Below are 21790 nucleotides of genomic sequence, written 5' to 3'. Positions count from 1 at the left end.
AAAAAAGGGTAGCCAAATGTACATAATGGATGCATATTTCAGATAAATTGCTACTCAGAAAGGACTATTTTAGAATGATTGTGGAAGCTGGAAAAGCAGACACCTCCTAAAATTTTTTTTTTTTTAAATAAAATCAATTTTTATATTTCTGGTTATAAAAACCAAGGAAGCAGCGCTTGGGTTTTTGGCACCCTAACCTTTACTAAATTAATATTTATTACTATTTGATAGATGCCAATGACATCAGTGATGTTCTGTGATCTCTCTTTGGAGCTAACGGAAGCTTTAAAAAGTAAGACAGTTCTCTACAGCCTTACAGGTTAACTGTTATTGCTTATCTAACCACATCAGAGGAAGAATAAGCACAAGGGATATAGAGTAGATGGTTAAATTCTCTTTTCAGAAAGATAGTGAAAATCTAGCCATGCAGAATTAGCAAGTGTGCAATCCAGTAGGGATTTTATTTCTCTTCATACATTATTTGTGCTGAACTTATATAAAACTCAGGGGGAAGCCACATCCTTGATGAGAATAATGCCAATCAATTGTCAGTGTTACGCTTGAATACACTGTGGGAAACATTCCTATCAATATCTTTGTTTTCTCTATCAAGTAAATCAGATTGTCCATGGATACGTGATACACAGCTGTATTTTCAGTACAATTAGCACGAAGACTATATTATGTATGCATTTTGTAAATGACACTACTTTTGTTTCATAAGTAAGGTGAGCACAGCAAAATAGACTGGAACAGAAAAATATCACCCAGAATTGTGCCTTCAATTACTCAATGAGATAGAGAAACAATGTCACTGCAGGGATTCCTCTCTGTTCATTAATATTTATGACAAAGAACCCTTCTGGTAGGGTTGGCTTCAGCAGCTGATAGAGCAAAGCTTAAAGGAAATTGGCTTGTCTGTAAAACAGCTGCTCAGTGAAGCCACCATGCAAGGGAATTGGTGATAATAAGATGATAATATTACAACTACAGTGGGAGTGTAATATTTTTCAATCCGCTTTGAGGAATGAAGCAAGCATTCGAGGGTAAGGACATGATTGCCTCTCTATTACAGAAGAACAATTGCTGCTGGTCTTTTCATTTGCCACATCCTTGTCCTGGGTGTACATTTTTGAAAATTGTTGTGGGAAATTGATAACAGTAAATTCTGATGTGAGATCAGTGCCAAGAGTGTGAACATTTCAAATATAAGACTTGATTTATGCACTTGTTAATTTCAAGGTTAATTAGTTTTCTGTGATGATTAGCGATGTGTGCAGAATGCATTTTTGTCCCTTTATACCCACATATCACTTTCACCTCAATGTATTTATTCCACTGTTAAATATACTGCTCACCAATCTTAATGCAACCATATTGTCCACTTCCTCAAATATATTATGATTGGTATATGTCTATTTAAATATGCAGCTATAAAGTAGAGGGATCTCTGCTAGTTGAATGGATGTGGCCTGGGCACAGAGCACTCTGTTTAATAGCATTTGGGAGGAATTATGGTTGAGTATTGGTGTAAGAATTTTTTCTACATTTTCTGTTCACTGGTATTGTCCTCTAATCTGTATCCGTTTTAAACCTTACGTAAAGGTTGTGGCCGGTGTAGGTTTCCGCAAAAATGCACTGATTAAAACTGCAGTATTCCCCACAACAATTTACTTGCTTTAAGTGCGCATTGCCACATTTGTAGCCAACACGTTTTTAAAGAGGTACTGAACTAGGTTGCAATGTCTGTAAGAGTACTACTTATATTTTCTGCATTCGCACCTACCAGAATTGGCATGACTCTTTAAGTTCATATTATTGCACTATAGCCAACTGCTAATAGTGTTACCAATTGCTAAAGGCCTTGAAATCAAGTTATAGGCCTAAGCCCCAATCAAAGACAGATAATGAGGGAGATGGCCTTTGACAATGGCTGTGACTTCATGCAGACTAGCTATAATGGTATTAGAACATTCCACTCACGTGGGGTAGAATGATCCAAATGAATAAAAGGCGAAACAGGAAGACACAAATTGGAATGCTGGTGGAGAAGATCTATAACATCCATTGATGGCCTTGAGCCACTCACTTTTATTCAATGGAGTTGTCAACATTTCAATATTTTAATAAGCCTGCTATCTCTAATATCTTTTGGTTCCTTATCCCTTGGTGACAGCTTCTAGCTTTGTGATTTGTTTGATTCAACTTGCTAGATCAACTGATAACATCTATATTAAAGACTTTGGTTTTTTCAAACTGTTTTCAAAAACAAGGGTGGCCAGAATTGGATCTGAAAAAGGTTTCTATCCTTTTGTGAAGGAAGGCACAGTGATTTATATAGGAATCAATGAGAGAAGAAGGGAAAAACAACTCAGGGGCACACCTACTCACCACAAAACATATCATGAAATCAACAAAGGAGTGTGCCATCAAAGTAAGAGGAGAGCAAGCATGTTGGAAGTCACAGTGGGAATCTACTGTGGAGAAAGACCCATTAGGTTTCTAGAAAAGCCCTTCACTCACGAACCTAGTTGGCGACATGCTTCATCATTGGGCCCCCCAGGAGTGGCCAAATGCCACCCTAGTGTGCTGCGACGCCAGTTTACTGCTGAGCTGGTAATAGGTGTTCGGTGAAGAGTGAATAGTGAGTTTTAAAATATCTAGACTGTGTTAAAAAAATCAATGTATTAGTTTTGCCAATCAGACATGGATAAAATATATATTGTGTGGGATAAAAAACTAAATTAAAAGTTCAGTTTTATCCCTGGAGGTGTGGTCAACATGTGTCTGCCTGTGTGTGATTGATAATCAGGCTTTCATCAGGACCAAGGTGTAGTGGTGAACCGCAGCGGTATGGGCGCGCTAAGGCCCACCCTGACCAGGGGTTGCTAGTGTCAAAAATATTAAAAAACACTAGGAGTTCGGATTCCCTTGAGAATAGGGAGGAACCGAGTTTATTAAACAGTACAATCGTTCATTGTACCATGGGTCAGCGGAGGGGGTTGGTGGCGATATGGCACACTGCCCACAATGCCAGGCACCCGCTAGGAACCTGAGAGCACCCTCTTTCAACCGGACACCGTTTCATGGCAGGCACTGTGGGACATATGGATACCTCTCAATACAGTGTTGTCATCAATGAAAGTCCTCAAATTACAGCCTTCTAGAATCAGAGATCTCTATTAGTTTTTCATCGATATGGCAAAATAGGTGCAACGCTGTGTACATTGTTTTTCCATAGTGAAAGCATTTTTAAAATTGGGGCCCAAATAAACTAGGGTGGATGTTTATTCCTTTGTAGTCATGTGTCAGGTTCATTGGTGAAAAAATATTACCTTTTTTCAAAGAGATCTGAGTTGCTATCTTTTAAACTCAAAATGTGTGTCAAAGTCAAATGCAGCTTTATTCGATTGCTATTTCATACAATCATAAATCACATGTAAAAACATATGTGTAGTTAAAAACGAGAAACATCATATATATACATTGCAAAATCCATTGATTATACACTAAGTAAAAAATCATTAAAACTGGAAAAATGTTAAAAGAAATAGCAAGAAAAACTGGGAGCATACAGAGTTTAAAATCATCAGTGCTACAACAGTACCTTTTGCTACCATATGACCATTAGACTTGAATTACCATCCTTTTCCTGAAGTTAATTACCTGCTTCAAAAACATTACTATCTTTCAGGTAATATGTAAATTATCTAAGAATTGTAGAGCAATGAAAGCTGGCCTACATTGTCTAATCCCAAAGCGTTTTAGAATGGTAAGAATCCACACCTTTCTCAGTGTTCTGTAAAGTTTACAAAACAGTAGCACATGTATGGTGGATTGCTCTGAGTGATTGTCACATGTTCATAATTGCAATTGCCGGGTCCAGTCATTCATTGTTGGTAGACTCACAATTCTGTGGAAGATTGCCAGTCTAAATTTGGTTAATAGAAAATTATCATAATCACCAGGAACATCTTTCAAATAAGGATGAATATTAAAAGTAATTAAAATCTGTTGATTCTGCTGAACACTGTGTTTTAAAATCTCAGACAACAATCTTAAGGCTTCCAGATGTTGGAGACCCTCCTTTTTTAAATGCTTTCTCCTGACCTTGTGCAAACTAGTAGGGTCGTAAAAATGCTCGGGATGCCTAAACTCCTCCATTAAATAGTGGACATATCTTAGCCAGGAGATTTTAAAGGGCCTTCCAGCTTCAGGCTATCCATAAGTATGTCTGTGTTTAGCTGGGCCTCTATTTTTGTCCACACGCTATGCCACAAAATAATTGGCTCTAATTTGATATGATCTGATATGTGAGACAGACCCAGTTCCGCATAGCAGAGATACGAAGATGTGCTGGATAGGATGGACCAGATGTATCCCAGGAACATATTTTCTACTATTTGTGACGGGAGGGAAATAGCAAGGCCCCATATCCCTACTCCATGCCATGCTGTGGAGATACTCTTAGCTTTATATATCTTGATAAGCTCCACAGGGGTTCTCATACCCAGTTTCCAAAATGTGTGCCATGGTTTTGGATCGACAAGAAGGCAATTCTCATGATAGCTGCTTATATCTACTGTCTAGTAAACTAAGTTAGGAATGTTTGCAATCAATCAAAGGGTGGTTTGACAATCCCATCAATCAAAAATTAAAATTCTGTCAAAAATGGAAGGCCTCTGAAATTTTTGTTTAAGAACTTATGTGTGTGTTCATTCGTTTCTAGAAATGGACATCCATCGTCCGTTTGTTAATCTTGCACTCTCAAGGTTATATTGATGTACTGAATTGAAAAAAATCCTTCACTGTTTTTATCTACCTTTCTCCTAAAACTGAGCCTATCATCACACTTACAGCTTAGTATTTTCTCCCTTCTCATCATATTTTTCGAGATTTATTTCCAAATATTCAGCAGTGAAAAATAAAATACATATATTTGATATATCCAGAATGATAATTTGATCTTCTTTTTATTATGAACACAAATATGTACTCTTATCCAGAATTATAACTTGATTTTTTTTTTATAATTGAGCCATGGTATATTTAGGCCTGCATGAAATCTATGCTAGTGAAAATGGGCAGAATTCTAGAATTTCATTTCATGTTACATGATTTTGCATGCTTTTCATCTTCAGGAAACTGCTTAATGCACAAAGGAGCACATGAATCATTTGAAATTGTGGTCGCAAAGGGGCAGATTCTGCAATTCTGCCCCTTTGCGACCGTAATTTTGCATTTGGGATGCTTCATCCCAAATGCAAAAATCGCAATTTGCGATTACATTTAAGAAATCGCAAATTGTGATGCCTTAAATGCAAGGCAAGAATGCATTTAAAATAGCGATTTCACTATTATGGACCGCTAAATACCAATTATTTCAACCTGATGGTATTTGGCGGAAACCTTGAAAAATGCACTAAAGTGCATTTTTCAAAATTTCAGGTTACACACACACGCACTTGGGGCATGTGTGTGCGCAACATGAGGTGCACATCACAATTTCAGGGGTGCAATAGGGTGTCCTTTTGACACCCTTGCACCCTTGAAATTGCATGCGCAATTTGCGAGTACCTATTTGTACTTGCAAATTGCACATGCAATTTCTCATTCACTCCTATGGGGCTGTAAGCCCATAGGAATGAATGGGAAGCCATTCCTTAATTGCGACTCACAATTAAGGAATGTCTCGGAATCGCTATTTGTATAGCGATTCCTACATGCTTAGGCTTTTGCGATTCCTTAGTTGCGATTCCTTAATAATCTCAAATAAGGACTCGCAAAAGCCTACTTGATGCATGTGCACCAAAATGTCTTACAGAGATACATTTTCTGCTCCAATTTGTTGCCTATCAGTATCTTCAATTAGTTTTTTAACATGAGTATGCATTCATGTGGAAAAATGAGATGACTAAATAACCTGTCACTTGGTGGTGCTAAGACTTGCTATCTATGGTTCTCAATAGGTTATTTAGTCATAAAAAAAATCTTTACAGCAGCCTAAATCAATAGGCTTTGTACAGAGACCACAACCGGCTGGTGAAGGTCTGGAATATATAAATGAGGTATGCATTACTTCTTGTTATCTTTCTTTTACAATATGCCTTATGCTGATCCACAAGGTTCTTTTTTTCTAAAAATGTGCCCATTTTCTTTCTTAGGTTCCAACCGGCTGGTGGAGACCTTTCGTGTCAATCTTGATGCATTGCAAAGAATCATTGACTGCTACAATTTAATTAACTCAATTTGGTAAGAAAGTACACCAGCTGCTTTTGGTTAGTCAATTCTCACAATCCTTGTCTGTATTTTAACAGAGGACTTTGTTACTTGCAGTTTCATCTACTGAGACTTCTGTGTAATTGGTAAGCTCTCCCCTAGGTATTAAACAGTTAAAATTAACATCTGTTTAAAAACACACACTTTTAAAACATCTTTTCTAAATTAATTTCATAGGCTATCCACTCCCTCCATAGTCCTGAAGAAGACCAGTTCTGACGCACCTCATATTTGCGCTACTCTCAGGGTCGAAACATAGACATGCCATATATGTCCACACAGCCCTCATGAACACAATGTAATTTAATATTGAATCTTGCAGCACATGTGCAAAAGAAACAGGACAAAACTCTTCTTAAAAAATTGTTTTCCTCCTGCGTTTTTATTCCACATGTACTTGTCTTGTATATAGCGCACTGTTTATATCACGTAATCACTATATGTCACTCTATTTCAGCACAGTCACTTGTTGTTTCCTGACGCAATGAATGTGTAGTTGTGACAGCCATTAGTATTTGATACTGATTCATAATACATTATTGAGTCTTATTTCGTGTGTGTTTTTCCTTTTTTGAATTAATTTTCCATTCTCTTGAATCATTGCTCTATGTTCTGTGAAAAAGTAATTGCTCTCTGCATTTACAAACAGTATGCTAAGCAATTGTATTCATCCTGACAGAACCAATTGTTTTTGTTGAGTGTTGGTAGTGAGGGCCTTGAATATCATACAGTGCGTCTTGAAGATAGATGATTTTAGTTTGTTGTGAAAGTCAATAAGGTTTCTGGAATGAGGGAGTGATCAGATGATACTTTCTCAGCCCACTGATACATCATTTTGCTTTTAGAAATATGCGTGAGATGGATGTTGGACATGCCAGTAAGCAGAGTATTGCCACTGTCTAGGTGTCACAGTCTCTGGGTCTGAATGGCAGTTCTGAAGTCATAGTCTGGGAGGTATCTTTAAAATTTGTGTGGCAATGTGAGATGGATCTAGGCTTTCTGTTTTGTTTGTGATATGGGACTTGATTGAGGTTGATGTGAAATTCAAGTAACTTTGCTAAGCAATTTAAGTGTTACAACATTGAATGCTAATCATAGTACAGAATTGAGGTACTTGAACGTGTTTGTTCTCATCTGCAACAAAGATTGTTCAGCTTTAAGTAGAGCTCTGTGTCATGTGAGTGCAAGTGAATTGTGGTGTTGTGCCAACTAGGGGTATGTTTGGTGTTTTCATTCAATGGCATGACATTGGTAGCTGACAGACCAGATCTTTGGGGAATGTCACAGTTTACTGAGATAAATTCTGACCTAGATTAGTTCCTGTGGATAAGTGGGTATCTGTTGGTCCAGCAGCAAGAGAATCATTTAAAGATGGTGCTATTGAAATACTTAGGTGAAGTTAGAGTGGCTTGATGGTTACTGCCTCTAATCACGTAGAGACACTACGGAAATGATGAAAGAGAGATTGCTACAAGTGGTGATGAACAGTGTGTCTCCAAACACCTGAGTGTTGGGTACCTATTGCTGCACATCTGAACCCTGACTGCTAACTGGGGACATGTACATTGGTTTTGATTTGCTTGAATAGTTTGGCTGTGACTGCCTTACCTCAACATATAGTATTGTAATGTTTTGGCAGATACCATTGCATTGATGGTTTCATACAATAAATGTACTTTGGTCTTCAGCGCAGGTCGTCCGGCAGTCCAGAGATCTTTGAGTGACATGGAAGTCTCCAGTTTCCATCCACATGTCCTATCAGCCACCTATTTCGGAGGTATATTATAGATCTATATTTTAATTCTGCTTACCATGTCTGGGTAATCAGACATTTGGTATTACCTTCTCCTGACTACTTTTTTATAATTATCATATTAAGTTTCCCAATATCACTCTATTGTAGTCCTCAGATATTTTGAGAATGTGCAAATGGTATCCATTGTGAAAAAAAACATGTCAAAAAGTGTGAAACACAAATAAAGACCCTTTCAAAAGGCTCAGAGAATGTATTTATCCCTCCTGTTTTCAAATGAAAGCCTCACACCTGGACAAGTTCAAATATGTATGTAAAAAGGTTAAATAAACGTGCTGTTAAATTGATAGGGCACACTTGTCTTCCTCCTGATTAGTTTCTTCCAAGACTATCATCATCTGTCAACCCTCTTTCACACATTTTCAGCAACATTGTGCATCTCAACTAATGCAGATGGTTTTCTCTACTCCCTCTTGTCCTACTCAAATAGCTTGTCACAGCCCTCGTCCCATTTGTAGCCCCAAAATTGCTGAAAATCACTAACAACTTGTAGGCAACTAGGACCGTATATCGTGACATGAAGTCTGCAGTGGTGACTCATTTCCTGTAAATGTCTCCATATAATCCTACCGGCCTAGAGGCCAAACTCACAGCAGCCATTTTTTAAAACTCTTCCTAACCATGATTCTAAAATTAATCTTCATGCTTATGTCTAGCCACTTATTAACCTGGCCCATTTCCCTTGGAATATACTACCTTGAATGCACAGAAATGTATTAGCAGTAGCGGTTCAGCTTATGGAGAATGTGTGTGGCTTTGTTGTTGATGCTCCTAGAATAGCATCTAGTTGCTACTCTAAATAGAACTGACATCGACGTCTACTTCATTGACTTACACATAATGGCACTAAAATAAAACCCTGAAGTACGTGCCATAATTGAAGATTGATTTCTACCATGCAACCAATTTTAAAAAGCTGAAATGAGTGTCCAGCACAACCAGCCACTTCTTCACTTCACTTTCATCCTAATCCCCAGGCCCTGGCACCTATCATATTCCTCATTGGGTAAATTCCTTCTAGAAGCCTAAATGAGAATATAGAAATAATGTCGGCTCCCATTAGCTCAGCCCTTGGAAGGTTTGTTTCCAGATGATGCCCTGCATTTCAAAAATCATACTCATTAAATCAGGCACCCTGCTTACTCACTAGGATTTCCAATATGGAATTCAAAACTGCTTCAGCAAAGCACTCTTCTAAGTAAGGGAAGCCTCACTCTCAAGCTCAAGTGGAAGCTGAATCCTACAGCTCTGTCTCTGGCTACAGGTGATAACTAATGAAATTCTCACTTTATCTCTCTTACATTCATCCCATTAGTACTGAGAATGGATGGACTTCATCCACATCAGACATCATGAATCACATTCATTGCTGCCTCATACTGTGGTACATTGCTCACCTACACTCATTCCCCCATGTTTTGACAATGTTTTGACAGATATTAAGCTTTCCATTATGAGACTCAGTAATAGCATATCAATTGTTTTTATAATTGAGTTATCCATGTGTAGGTCACCCAAGAAAAGGAGAATAATATGCAGAATTTGGGGTTACTGCATGGATTTGGGGCAGATTTAAAAAATATGGTGCAACGCATCACAGCAACCAAAGTTGGCATGCTGCATTCTGCGTATGCCATATTTACTAACTATGGTCTGAAGCTGCTGACTTCCCCATAACTAATCCTTTAAAAGGGTGCCTATTGCCAAGCATAAATGTGCCATGTAGCATGGCATTTGCATTGGTAGAGTATCCTTCCAGGGCAAAAATCTATAACTATGTTAAATTTAACACATTTCCTTATTTGAATGTATGCTGCACAGTGCAACACACGTGCAGAGTGTAAAATGTTAGAAGATATAAATGCATTTCTCCTACTTAGTGCCTGTCTCAAGGAGGCATTATTTGTTGATGTAATGCAATATCTGACAAGTTTGCATCAAAAACCATTGATGGTAATTGTTAGACCTGCCCTTTTTGCAAGTTTATCCCCAAACTGTTTGCCTTTTGCCTCCTATTGTTCTGGCCCTGGTTTTGTTGGCCATAGGACTCTGGTCACTTTACCACTGCTGATCAGTGCTAAAGTGCATGTACTCTCTGTGTAAATTGTGATTATGATTGGTTATCCATGATTGGCAAATTTGATTTACTGGTAAGTCCCTAGTAAAGTGCACTAGTAGGAGTGCAGTGCTGGTTGTTCTACCCACATGAGTAGCCCTGTAAATATGTCTCATACCTGCCACTGCAGGATCTGCATGCCCAGTTTTAAACTGCCCTGTTGACCTGACAAGTGCGCCCACTTTCCAGGCCCTAACCTTCACCTTCTTATATGTAAGAAAGCCCTAAGGTAGGACCAAAGTACCCCCATGGGAAGGGTGCAATATATGTGAAAGGAAGGACATGTACTGGTGTGTGTTACATGTCCTGATAGTAAAATACTGTGCATTTCGTTTTTCACTATTGAAAGGCTGTCTGTCCCATAGGTAAACATGGGAGCTGCTTTGTCACTTCTTACAAGTTTAACTTTCCATTGGGACAAAATAGAGAAATTGAGTTTAGGCTTTCTGAACTCAGAATTCAATAACACAACTTTTAGTGAAGGTGGTTTTTACATTGTGTGTTTAAAACTGCCGTTTTTAGGCAGTGGGCATTGATTTGCTTTACCATGCTGTGTGCCTCTGCCTGTTTGTGTACTCACTGTCAGGTTTTGAAGTGACAGGAGCTGGGGATGTGCATTTACTGGAGACAGTCATGAAGTGGAATGAGGTGTGTCCTGCCTTTCCTGCGCGACTCATAGCTAAGCTGAATTGAGCTTTCTGCATTTAGAGTGGTGGGAGGAGTTTTCAATAGCACCTGAAAAGGCTGTAGTCTCCTCTGGTACAATGCTGACTTCATCCCTGCGGTCAAGCTGGACCAGGGAGGACATAACTGGTTTGTACTGAGCACAGGGACTCTGAAACAAAGACTACAATGAGAAAATGGTGTATAAATATTGGACTTAAAACCCAAGGATTTTAGATCACTTCTGGAAGCAAGAGGATCCTACAAAGAAGAAGAGCTGTGTGAGGAGCGCTGTCTTCTCTGTTTGAGGGCTGGGTTGGCCTGTAGTTGCCTCTTTTATCTGTTTGCAGAGGAAAAGGACTGACTCATTTTGCCCTGCTGTGGATGCTGCTTGAGAAGATCTCCAGGGGTTTGTGTGTGCTTGCCTCCTGTTGGAAGACTCAAGGAAATTAAAAACTTCAAAAGATCCTTGATGGGTTGAAAAGGAAACCTGCTTCGAAAGAGAGCTGGGAGAGCTGTGTGAGGAGTACTGCCCCTTGTTGTGTGTGGACTTGGCTGTTCTTCACCTTTTGACCAAGTAAGCTTGTGGCAAGTGTTTTTCTTAAAGCTTGCATGCTTTGGAAGCTCGCCTGACCAGCATGTTTGGTGAGCACTGGCTATGGGATACTGAAAGCACGTGTGGAAGTGAGCGCTTTCTGACCAGCATGTGGAGTGAACCTTTTTTTGTCCCAACTGAAGCAGCCAGTTCCAATATCCCCTGCACTGTGCCTGTGTGGCCTGCGAGCATCCTAAACGATAAGCGGAAGGCAAGGTGAAATCCTGTTGGTATCTGCATTGTACCTGAGAGAAGGGCTTCCTCCTCCCATCACCGTCCTGTGAAGGATGCCGCAGCAATTCCTGCCCTGCTGCTGGATGTGAGCCTTGAGGCATAAACCAAAAGTGGAGCACAGAAACTCCTCTGGTGTCAATGTGTGAGCCGAAGTGCTGTGCTCTAAACATTTAGGGTGATACTGGATGTTATCTTGAAATATTTGGTGAGTATGTGTTTTACTCATCACATGCTTCATATGTATATGATCATACTTTATTTACAACAGGCTGCACATGTGTGATGTTAGCTGGTGATTTATGTGGGCTTACTCTAACCCCACTTGTATTGTATGCCCTGCTGTCACGATGTATTTAGTTTTAGGCCTTGTAATGACAGGATAAGGAGTATCATTTTAGGATCTGCCTATTATATATAATGGTATTTTTTATAACATGTGCAATCTGTAAGTATTTACTTTATTGCACTAACGGTGCTTTTATGACAATTTGCTGGTTGGCAAAGTGATTTATGTGATTGTGGTCTAAGTTGTTTAAACATTTTAAGAGATATTTTTATATAATCCTGTGTGAAGTCTCTTTTGTGATGTGTTTAGTGTGTCAGTGGTGTGTGTGTTGCACAAACGCTTTACACTTTGCATCTGGGATAAGCCTGACTGCACTGCCAAGCTACCAAGGGGGTGAGCAAGGGTTAGTTTTGGTGTGCAACACCCTTACCCTGACTAGAGTGGTGAGTTCTGCCTGGCTTAGGAGTATACCCTAGCCAACCAGAAACCTCATTTCTAAGAGTAATGTTGGAGCTTACAAGTACCACCCATGGAATGTCGCCCCACTGCTAATTAGTGCAAAGCACTATGGAAGATATTTATGAGCTCCTTGTAGCACCTGAGCATCACTGTTTGTGGTGCTCTAGCTGTGCAAACCTTGAATTCATATCTAAAAGGCGATACAAAGCTACTCTGTGTGGCTCTGAAAGGCCTCATGGATATGTAGTTAGGCAAGGCAGTGCTTATTGCAGCGTTGCCTTATTCTGCGCTCTGGAGGCATTCCATGGGAGTTATGGTGGGTGTTCCCACAAAAAGCCATGGATTTTGACACTTACCCAGATCGACAAAACCTGGGGATGCTCCAAAACCTTATGCCTACCAAGGTGATGCGTAACAAGGAGAAATAACCTAATTTCTCCGGAATAATTCCTCTTTTCAATGGTGCTTCATTCTGCAGCTCACATGGAAAGAGGAAAACGCCACTCAAAATTGTTTTAGTGAAGGAAGGTGCCCCTTCCTGCACAAAAACAGTCCTTCAGACAACGCAGGCACCCCTACACCATGGTGCAAGGGTGCCTGCGTTAGCACTAGGCTGCAGAAGCTGCACAAGCACAGGGGGAAAGGACAGGAATGCACCATTTTGGATAAATATGGTGTATTCCTGCCCTTCACATTGGCACAGGGCCGCACAGCAATGTGGCTTGCTGCACTGCCCTACACCACATCCCCGTGAATAAGGGCCTATTTGTGCTATTTTATAAGCAACTCTACATGGCAAAAAAGTTTATACTTTATCAAGTCTTTGGATCGCTTGTTGTCACTTTGTGTCACTTGGCGCAACTTTGTAGTGAAGCAAAGTCTTGAAAAGTCTGCAACGTTATTTCATAATTCCGAAAAATTTTCTCGGAGCAAATTCCTCAGGGTTTCACGAGGAGGAGGACTTCTTGTTGTAATGCTGCATATGGTACTACAGAGGATCTCAATATATTTATTTGGGTGGAAACTCCGGTTTAATCTATTTTACTTTAATCTCTAGTAAGAGAGCACTCAACAGCGTGGTCATGCCATTTACACTGGCTCCTAGTCCAAAACCATCATTGTGCTTGTATATAATTGATCTCATTTTAGTGAACAACAAATCTTTAAAGTAACACAAAAAACAGCAAGCAGCATTTGCCAGAAGACAGTGTTTGGAGCATCTATGTCAAAGATATTAAACGCTCATCCTGTTGTTATATGCCAATAATCCATCACATTATAATCTATAGCTGTACCTTAAGAAACACTTATGAGGGAAAGAGCTCTGATGATAAACAGACCTGGAATAGAATACATAACCAAATCATATGCAATATTCGCCTTTTAAAATTCTATGGTTTCGGATGTGTTTTCCAGTCATATAGTTACTTCAGGCTAAGGTTCCAAACACGAAATCATGTACCAACACATGGAAAAACATTTGTGAAGCCCTGCATGTGTTCTTGTAAATGAATTTACAAAGCATCAATTTTGTTTCTTGATAGAGACCATTAGCTGTTTGCACATAAAAAAAGAAAATGTGTACTTTCATGAATTTTCATATATGTATGCCAGCCATACGTTTAAAAATTAGCTGATTTGATGAATTTTCTGAATCAAATTGTGCCGTTTGAGTAGCTGACCATGTCTTTACCCTTAAAATATTACACTTTTTAAATGGAGGACATACAAAATCCGAGACATCGGATAAGGAACCTAGCAGAAAAAGGAATGGATTTTCGCTCAATCTGAGTTGAAAATCTATTAGAAAGGAAAAATTCCTTTCTGGAGTCCCCTCACTCACCAGGGTTTCCCCACGGTGACATTCTTCATAATAGGGGCCATCTCAATCCACTGCGGATTGAGCCATGCTACGACTTGCGACAATAAATAAGAGCACTGTATATTGAGGAGCTATGTGTGGTGCAGAGGTGTTGTGGAGTGAATTAAAAGTACCTTAATAGTGGGCGAAATAACTTTCTTCTGTCTCCTAGTTGGTATATTAAAAATGGGGTGAGTTTCTAGGGGCCTATCTATGATGAGTTAGGGGTCCTAGTGAACGTCAACATGTTTCGAGCTTCCCCAATGCTCTTCTCCGATGGTGACCTAAAAGTGAGGTAAAGTAAAATACAAAAACGCTGCAAAAATAAGCTAGCGTTAATAGTACATAAGACACGTATTAGTCACGTGGTATCTGAAAAAAAGAAATAAGAACATTGTTATTAATAACAGCCCCCCAGATTGGGGTAGATGAGTTTAAACCGCACTCCCATGTTGCTCCTCATAGGTGTGTGCCTAAATGCTGCTTTCTCGTGTCTCGCCATGCTGAGCTACTAAGAAAAACACACTGCTTGCTAATAATGCAAGAACCTAGCTGAAATACAAAGTGCTGCTATTCCAGTGCGTAGTATATATTAAAATAAATTAAAAACGAGTGCACCTTGTGACTGTGCCGTGGACATAACAAACAATACGCCAAACAACATATAACACAGAAAAACATACTTTATAAAAGGCAATGCTGTGCCTCAGGTCTTAGAGGGATTGAGAGGATTCAGACTCGAACTCTGAAAAATGGAGGACAAAAGCGTGGTCAAGTGCCTTTTACCGAAGGAGCTCCGATTGGGGGAGAAAAACCGGTAGCACAATGGGAAGTAGCTCAGTCCACCCGGATTTCGATCATAACTTGGAAAAGAAGGTGACTTACTTATTTGATTCTCCTCTCGGCCAGTGTACCTGTCTGTGTCCATCAAGACAGCATCTTGGCGAGTCTCACTCGGGTGCTGGTATTTGTAGGAAGTGTTTTCGCTCAGTCATGCAGGGAAGACTAAAGCGGGAACCTTCACAAGATGGCCCCCGTTTTTGGCTAATGTAGTGGCCCTCTTGGTAGTGTCAATCATGACTCGTGCCTGATGTGCGTTAACTGGCATTCGTAAGGAAACACTGTGGGACTGTGCTCGCTTAAAAAGTGAACGAGGCTTGATGTTGTTAAAGGCTAAGGTTAAAGCCTCCCTATGGTTTTGCTGGTTACCTCATTGGTTTTAAAATGGCGGCAATATTGAGGAATAGATATAATGTCCCCCATTGGTGGTGTAACTACCTGTGATTGCCGGCTGTAGAGTGATCATGTTACATAGCTATGTGGTTGGTAAACTAAAAAATTGGATCATATATTAGTGTTCCTACCATGATGTGGAGTTAGAAAACCAGTCTTTATTACACCACATTCCTGGCATTTATTTAGACTTGGGATTTCGCTTCCTAATCATTCCTGCAGTGATTCTCCTCCAGTATGGGTATGAAAATGAAGGATTAAATAAAGTGCCATAGCTTGTGTGCTTTGTGTACTTTTCTGGGGTATAATTGACACAGCGTGTGTTATCGATTCCATAAGTCTTTATTTCGATTCACATAAATCATGAAAGACATTTACATTTAAAATATTAAGCATTCCATTTCCATAGTAGTAAAAAGCTGACACAATAGAAAGGTAAATCCACAAGTTATTCCATCCCTATATACAAATATTATACATAAATAAATCTAAAACATAATAAAAGACTTCAATAAGATCCCAAGCCAAATTACAGTGGATACCACAGGCTGATAGTGGCTAAGTAAAAAATTTGAAAGACCAGTTAATAACAATAAAAAAGACAGTTTAACTCAGGCTCAACTTATGAGCACGAGTTGCCCACATCCAGTGTAAAAATTTGGCAACCGCAATTACAATTGATTCTGTACTATACATTTTTAGGATCCTAAGTGTTTAATTACCAGTATTAATGCCCTTAGACATGCAGATGGGTTTCAACCACTTGTGCCTCGTTTTTTTATACACTGGGCAGATGAATAAAATATGCGATATAGATTCAATCTGGGTCGGGCAAAATGGACATTTTGTGCTAATCTTTGAGCACCATTTATCAGTAAATGAGTTAACTGGGAGAGTACCCACCCTTAATTGGTGGTATCATTTCCTATCACTGAAAACCGTAACAAAATCCCAGTACCTTTCATAAATGGTAACATGTTTGGTCTCCAAAAAATCTCTTGTTAAGGAAAGCCTAGTTAAGGACATAAAGCGTTTCATGGTAACCATATTCCAGTATATCTCCTTAGGTGTGTTATCAGTATGTCTGGAATTCAGTTGAACCTTGGAATATTTGAGCCATCACTGGTATCATTTAGTAAATTGGCCCCACGGGATGTTATCATTTAGACCTTGGCTGTCAGAGCATAACTTAAACACCCAGCGTGGTTCTTTTTCAAGGAGTCTGTGTTCTAAATTATCATTATTTTTAATGTGTTCCAAGGCCACCCACCTCATTTCATTTGGTGTATGTTGTTTTTCAATGAAGTGTGACGTCATTTTAGTTGTGGCCCTCTTGGACCTGATGTTACTGCGATGTTCTACTATTCGGGTGCTGACTTTTCTGGTAGTCATCCCTACATAGTAGAGGTTGTAGGCACAGGTAATCAGGTATACAACACATGTAGTGCTGCAATTGGTGAAATTGCGTAGTTCCCAGGTAATTTGGTTATTGAACTCTACTTTTTTGGTGACTGTGGTTAAGTGGCATACACTGCAATTGCTGCACGGGTAGTGTGCATTTGGTAAGGCTTGTAAAGTCCTTTGAAGCCCATTTGTTTTGGCGGTACCTTTAGGGAGTGTGTGGACAAAATCATTTCTCAGTTTTTTTCCTTTTCTGTGGCTAAGCATAGGCCTAGGTATGTCTAGATTGCCACTGTTTAGTGTTCGCCAATGTTTCTTGACTATTTTAGTCACCTTGTCTGATGCGATGTTGAAAGCAGTTATGCAAATAGGTCTTTTCTCTTATGCAGTTGTTGTCTGGGTTCAAGGAGCGCTTCTCTGTAGTTATTAGAGGCACTTTTTCTAGCTTTTGATACTAGATGTTTTGAATAACATCTTGCTATCAGTTTTTTCAATAGGTCTTTAGCTTGAGTGTTGTAGTCGTTCCTTTCAGTAAAATTTCGTCTCAGTCACAGGAATTGTCCGAAAGGTAGAGTGTCTTCAATTGCCTTGGCTGAAAGCTGTCGTAGATTACGAGGCAGTTCCTGGCTGTTGATTTAAAATGGGTGGTTGTTGTCAAGGTGCCATTGTTGGCCTTGATGTCTAGGTCCAGAAAAACCAGTTGAGACCTACTTATTGTGGAAGTAAATTTTAGGAAAGGGTCTTGGAGGTTCAGCCAGTTGATGAAATATGTGGCTTCTGACTCATTGCCTTCCCAGATCAAAAGTACATTGTCAATGTAACATTACCTTAGTTGGAGGTGTTTGATGTGTGGGTTCGAGTTGTGCAGTACTGCTTGTTTCTCTAGGTGATGGACATAGAGTCCTGCTACACTCGGCGCGAAAGTGCTCCACATACTGGTACCGTGCTGTTGGCGGAACAGTGTATTTTGTGACTTGAAGTAATTCTCAGTCAAAGTCAGCTGGCAGCATTCAAGGACTACATGTCTGGGTGTGTGGTAACACCACTGATTTTCAAATAGTATTTCCTCCAGAATCTCCAATGTCTCTATGTGCTGTAAACTTATGTAAAGGCTTTCCATGTCTAAGCCTATTAGGATGATGGTTGTCGGATCGAATTGTAAGTCTTGGAGAAGGCACAGGACTGCTTTGGTGACCATTAGGAACGTACTAGTACCTTGTATAAGGGGCCGTAGAAATGCTTCGGCAAATTTATAGAGGGGTTCTAGTATAGAACCGATCCCCGACACTATTGGTCTCCCTGGTGGGTTGTCCAATGAATTGTGGATTTTTGGGATGGTATAAAAATATGGGATGGTAGGGTTGGTATTGTCCAAAAAATCATCTTCTTTCTTTGTTATCCAGTTGTTAGCTATGGATTCTTCCACCAGGTAGGCAATTTTAATGTATAAACATTCTGTGTGGTCTTCCTTAATCTTGATGTAATTTCTTTCATCAGCCAGTAGTTGTAGGCAAACCTCCTGATATGCTGTCTTGTTTTGTAGTACTATGGCACTGCCTTTGTCTGCCGGTTTTATGGTTAATATTTTCTCATATGCCAGTATTTGTATGGCCTCCTGTTCCTTTTTGCTTGTATTATGAAAACTCTTAAGGTTCTCTGGTCTATTTCTGCCACATCCTTAAGGGCTGCTTTTTCGAAAGCTAGTAATTCCACTGGGGGACTGGCCGGTGGTGGTGTGAAATTGGATTTATTATGAAGGTCAGTGTCACTTTCCTGGGTTGTGTTTGGTGGTGTGTCTTGAAAAAGACCTGCAATTTTATTTTTCGAATGCAGAGTCTGAATTTGTCCATATTAGGCGTGGGTACAAAACCAAGTCCCTTTTCCAGGACTGATTTTCTGTGTGTGAGTCAGAATAGTGTCTGATAGGTTCACTACTAGACTGGTTGGTTGCTGGTTGATGGGAGATTTCGTGGTCCCATGCTCCTGGTGTGGCTCTTCGAGGTCTCCAGGGGTTGTGCCGATTGCACTTGTTGACTTCCTCTGGTTTTTCCTCTTTGGGGCCCCTTGCCCCATCCTAAAAAAGACTGGGTCTGTGGCTCATGTGGTTGTACTTGGTCCAAGTAAGTGTGTGGTTGCTGTTGGTATGCATGTTGATAGAATGGTGGTGGACCATAGAAAAAGGGTTGTGGTCCACCATATGGAGGTGGTCCTTGGTAGGGGGGCCATCCGAAGTTTTGTCTCCCTTGGTTTCTGAACCGTCCTCCGCGCGGTCGTCTGGTCCTGTTCCTATTATTGTGGTTGTAACCAGTATCTGAGTGGTCTGAGCCTGTGTCTGATCCATCACTATCGGTGTTGTAACCCGGGTTTCTTCCTGATGGTACATAGTCCTTCCTCGTGTATGGGTAGACTTTTTCATGTGAGAAGGTTTTCTGGTCTTTTTTAAGTTTTGGATATTTTGTGTCAAAAACGGCAGCCATCTTGTGAAGGTTCCCGCTCTAGTCTTCCCTGCATGACTGAGCGGAAACACTTCCTACAAATACCAGCACTCGAGTGAGACTCGCCAAGATACGGTCTCGAGGGACACAGACAGGTACACTGGCCGAGAGGAGAATCTATCAAGTAAGTCACCTTCTTTTGCAGGTTACGATCGAAATCCGGGCGGACTGAGGTACTTCCCACAGTGCTACCGGTTTTTCTCCCCCAAACAGAGCTCCTTCGGTAAAAGGCATTTGACCACGCTTTTGTCCTCTGTTTTTCGGAGTTCGAGTGGGAACCCTCTCAACCCCTCTAAGATCATGAGGCACAGCATTGCCTTTTATAAAGTATGTTTTTCTGTGTTCTACGTGATTTGGTGTATTGTTTGTTATGCCCACAGCACAGACAGGAGGTGCACTAGTTTTAAATATATTTTAATATATACTACGCAATGGAATAGTAGCGCGTTGTATTTCAGCTAGGTTCTGGCATTATTAGCAAGCAGTGTGTTTTTCTTAGTAGCTCAGCATGGCGAGACACGAGAAAGCAGCATTTAGGCACACACCTATGAGGAGCAACATGGGAGTGCAGTTTAAACTCACCTACCCCAATCTGGGGGAGCTGGTATTGATAACAATGTTCTTTTTTCTTTTTTTCAGATACAATTTGACTAATACGTGTTGTATGTATTATTAACGTTTGCTTATTTTTGCAGCGTTTTTGTATTTAACTTTACCTCACTTTTAGGTCACCATCAGAGTGGTACACACAGGGCTGGACCCTGTGTATGTCCTGAAGAAGAGCATTGGGGAAGCTCGAAACATGTTGACGTTCACTTGGACCCCTAACTCATTATAGATAGGCCCCTAGAAACCCACCTCATTTTTAATATACCAACTAGGAGCCAGAATAAAGTTATTTTGCCCAATAGTTATGTACTTTTAACTCACTCCACTCCACAGCACCACTGCACTACACATAGCTCCTCACTACACAGTGCACCTACGTAACCATGCTAGTCATAGCACGCCTCAATCCGCAGCGGATTGAGATGGACCCTATGATGAAGCATGTCACCGTGGGGAAATCTTGGTGAGTGAAGGGACTCAAGAAAGGACATTTTTCCTTTCTAATAGATTTTCAACTCATATTGAGCGAAAATCCATTCCTTTTTCTGCTAGGTTCCTTATCCGACATCTCAGATTTTGTAGGCCTACTATTGCATCAGGAGGGTGGACCTAGCATTACCCTCTGCCTCCCCCCGTTTTTGACTTTTTAAATGGAACCATCTCATATAGCTGCTTGCTTTATTTTTTATCATTGATTTTAATTAATAGAAAGCCTGTCACGCACCCAAGCACACACCGATTACATGTTCAATCACATAATTGCATTAGTTTATGAAACATAGGTAAATGCTATGCTGACTATATGAATATATCTTTAATGAACCTTTTAAAATACACGTCCTATTCAAATCAAATTAAATCAAAACGAGCTTTATTCGATTTCAAGTAGTAAAATAATAAAAGCATACATGAAGAAAATGAGTTCATCGTCAAGATCACATTAAAAACAACTATATATGACAACACAATCAATTATACTGACAAATTCCTTAAAAGAGGTTATAGACATAAAATTCTCCCTTAAAAGTTTTCAAATGGGCTCTTGCCCAAATTCACTGGTTGATAGCTTTTCTGGTCCTTATTACACTATTTAGAAATCCCACCATTGAACCAATAGAATAGAAACTATCCAACATCTGCAAATAGATAAAAGCAGGGTGACATTGCCTCCAACCTCCCTGTTTAAGTAACGGCTTTTACCATCTTGACCTTTCAATAGAATACAACTTACAAAATAAGACATCGTGTATCGTGCTTTATTGTGATATGCCATCACAAGGGCTTTGGGTTAATACTCTTGACCAGTCGTTAATGTTCAGGTACAAGGTTCAATGATGGAAAATCCCAAATCTAAATCTGGTCAGGAGAAATCTATTGTATCTGTTCAGAACATATGCAGGTAAGGTTGGATGTTACACTTCCTAATCAATCCTTTTGCAAAATCATAAATAAAACATGCTTGCTTCAGATTGTGTGCAAACTTTCAATGTAACAAGGGAACTGGTCAAATGCGCCAACATGGCATGTGAACAAACATTGTGTGCTAAAAAGCCATTGATTAATAAACAGACTGCACCTTGATTCCTTCCAATAGCCGATGTTAAATGGTGAGATATTATTTTTTTTCTAATTCATTCATACCCAACTATGCAGTACAACCAATGCATATCATGGAACCCGTTTCTTGAAAAGATTTAAATGTGGCCCAGATGATAAAAGGCAAATAATATAAAATAATGCAGTTTT

General features: G+C 39.8%; 1 protein-coding gene across 2 annotated transcripts in view; it reads right to left on the bottom strand.

Moving 5' to 3' along the window:
- GPC6 (glypican 6) overlaps positions 1–21790 on the bottom strand; it is a 3590060-nt gene that overhangs the window by 2789147 nt on the left and 779123 nt on the right. The window lies entirely within an intron of this gene.

Source organism: Lissotriton vulgaris, chromosome 8 (assembly GCF_964263255.1).
Source record: "Lissotriton vulgaris chromosome 8, aLisVul1.2, whole genome shotgun sequence".
NCBI lineage: Eukaryota > Metazoa > Chordata > Amphibia > Caudata > Salamandridae > Lissotriton > Lissotriton vulgaris.
This window is presented reverse-complemented; position numbering and strand designations above follow the sequence as displayed.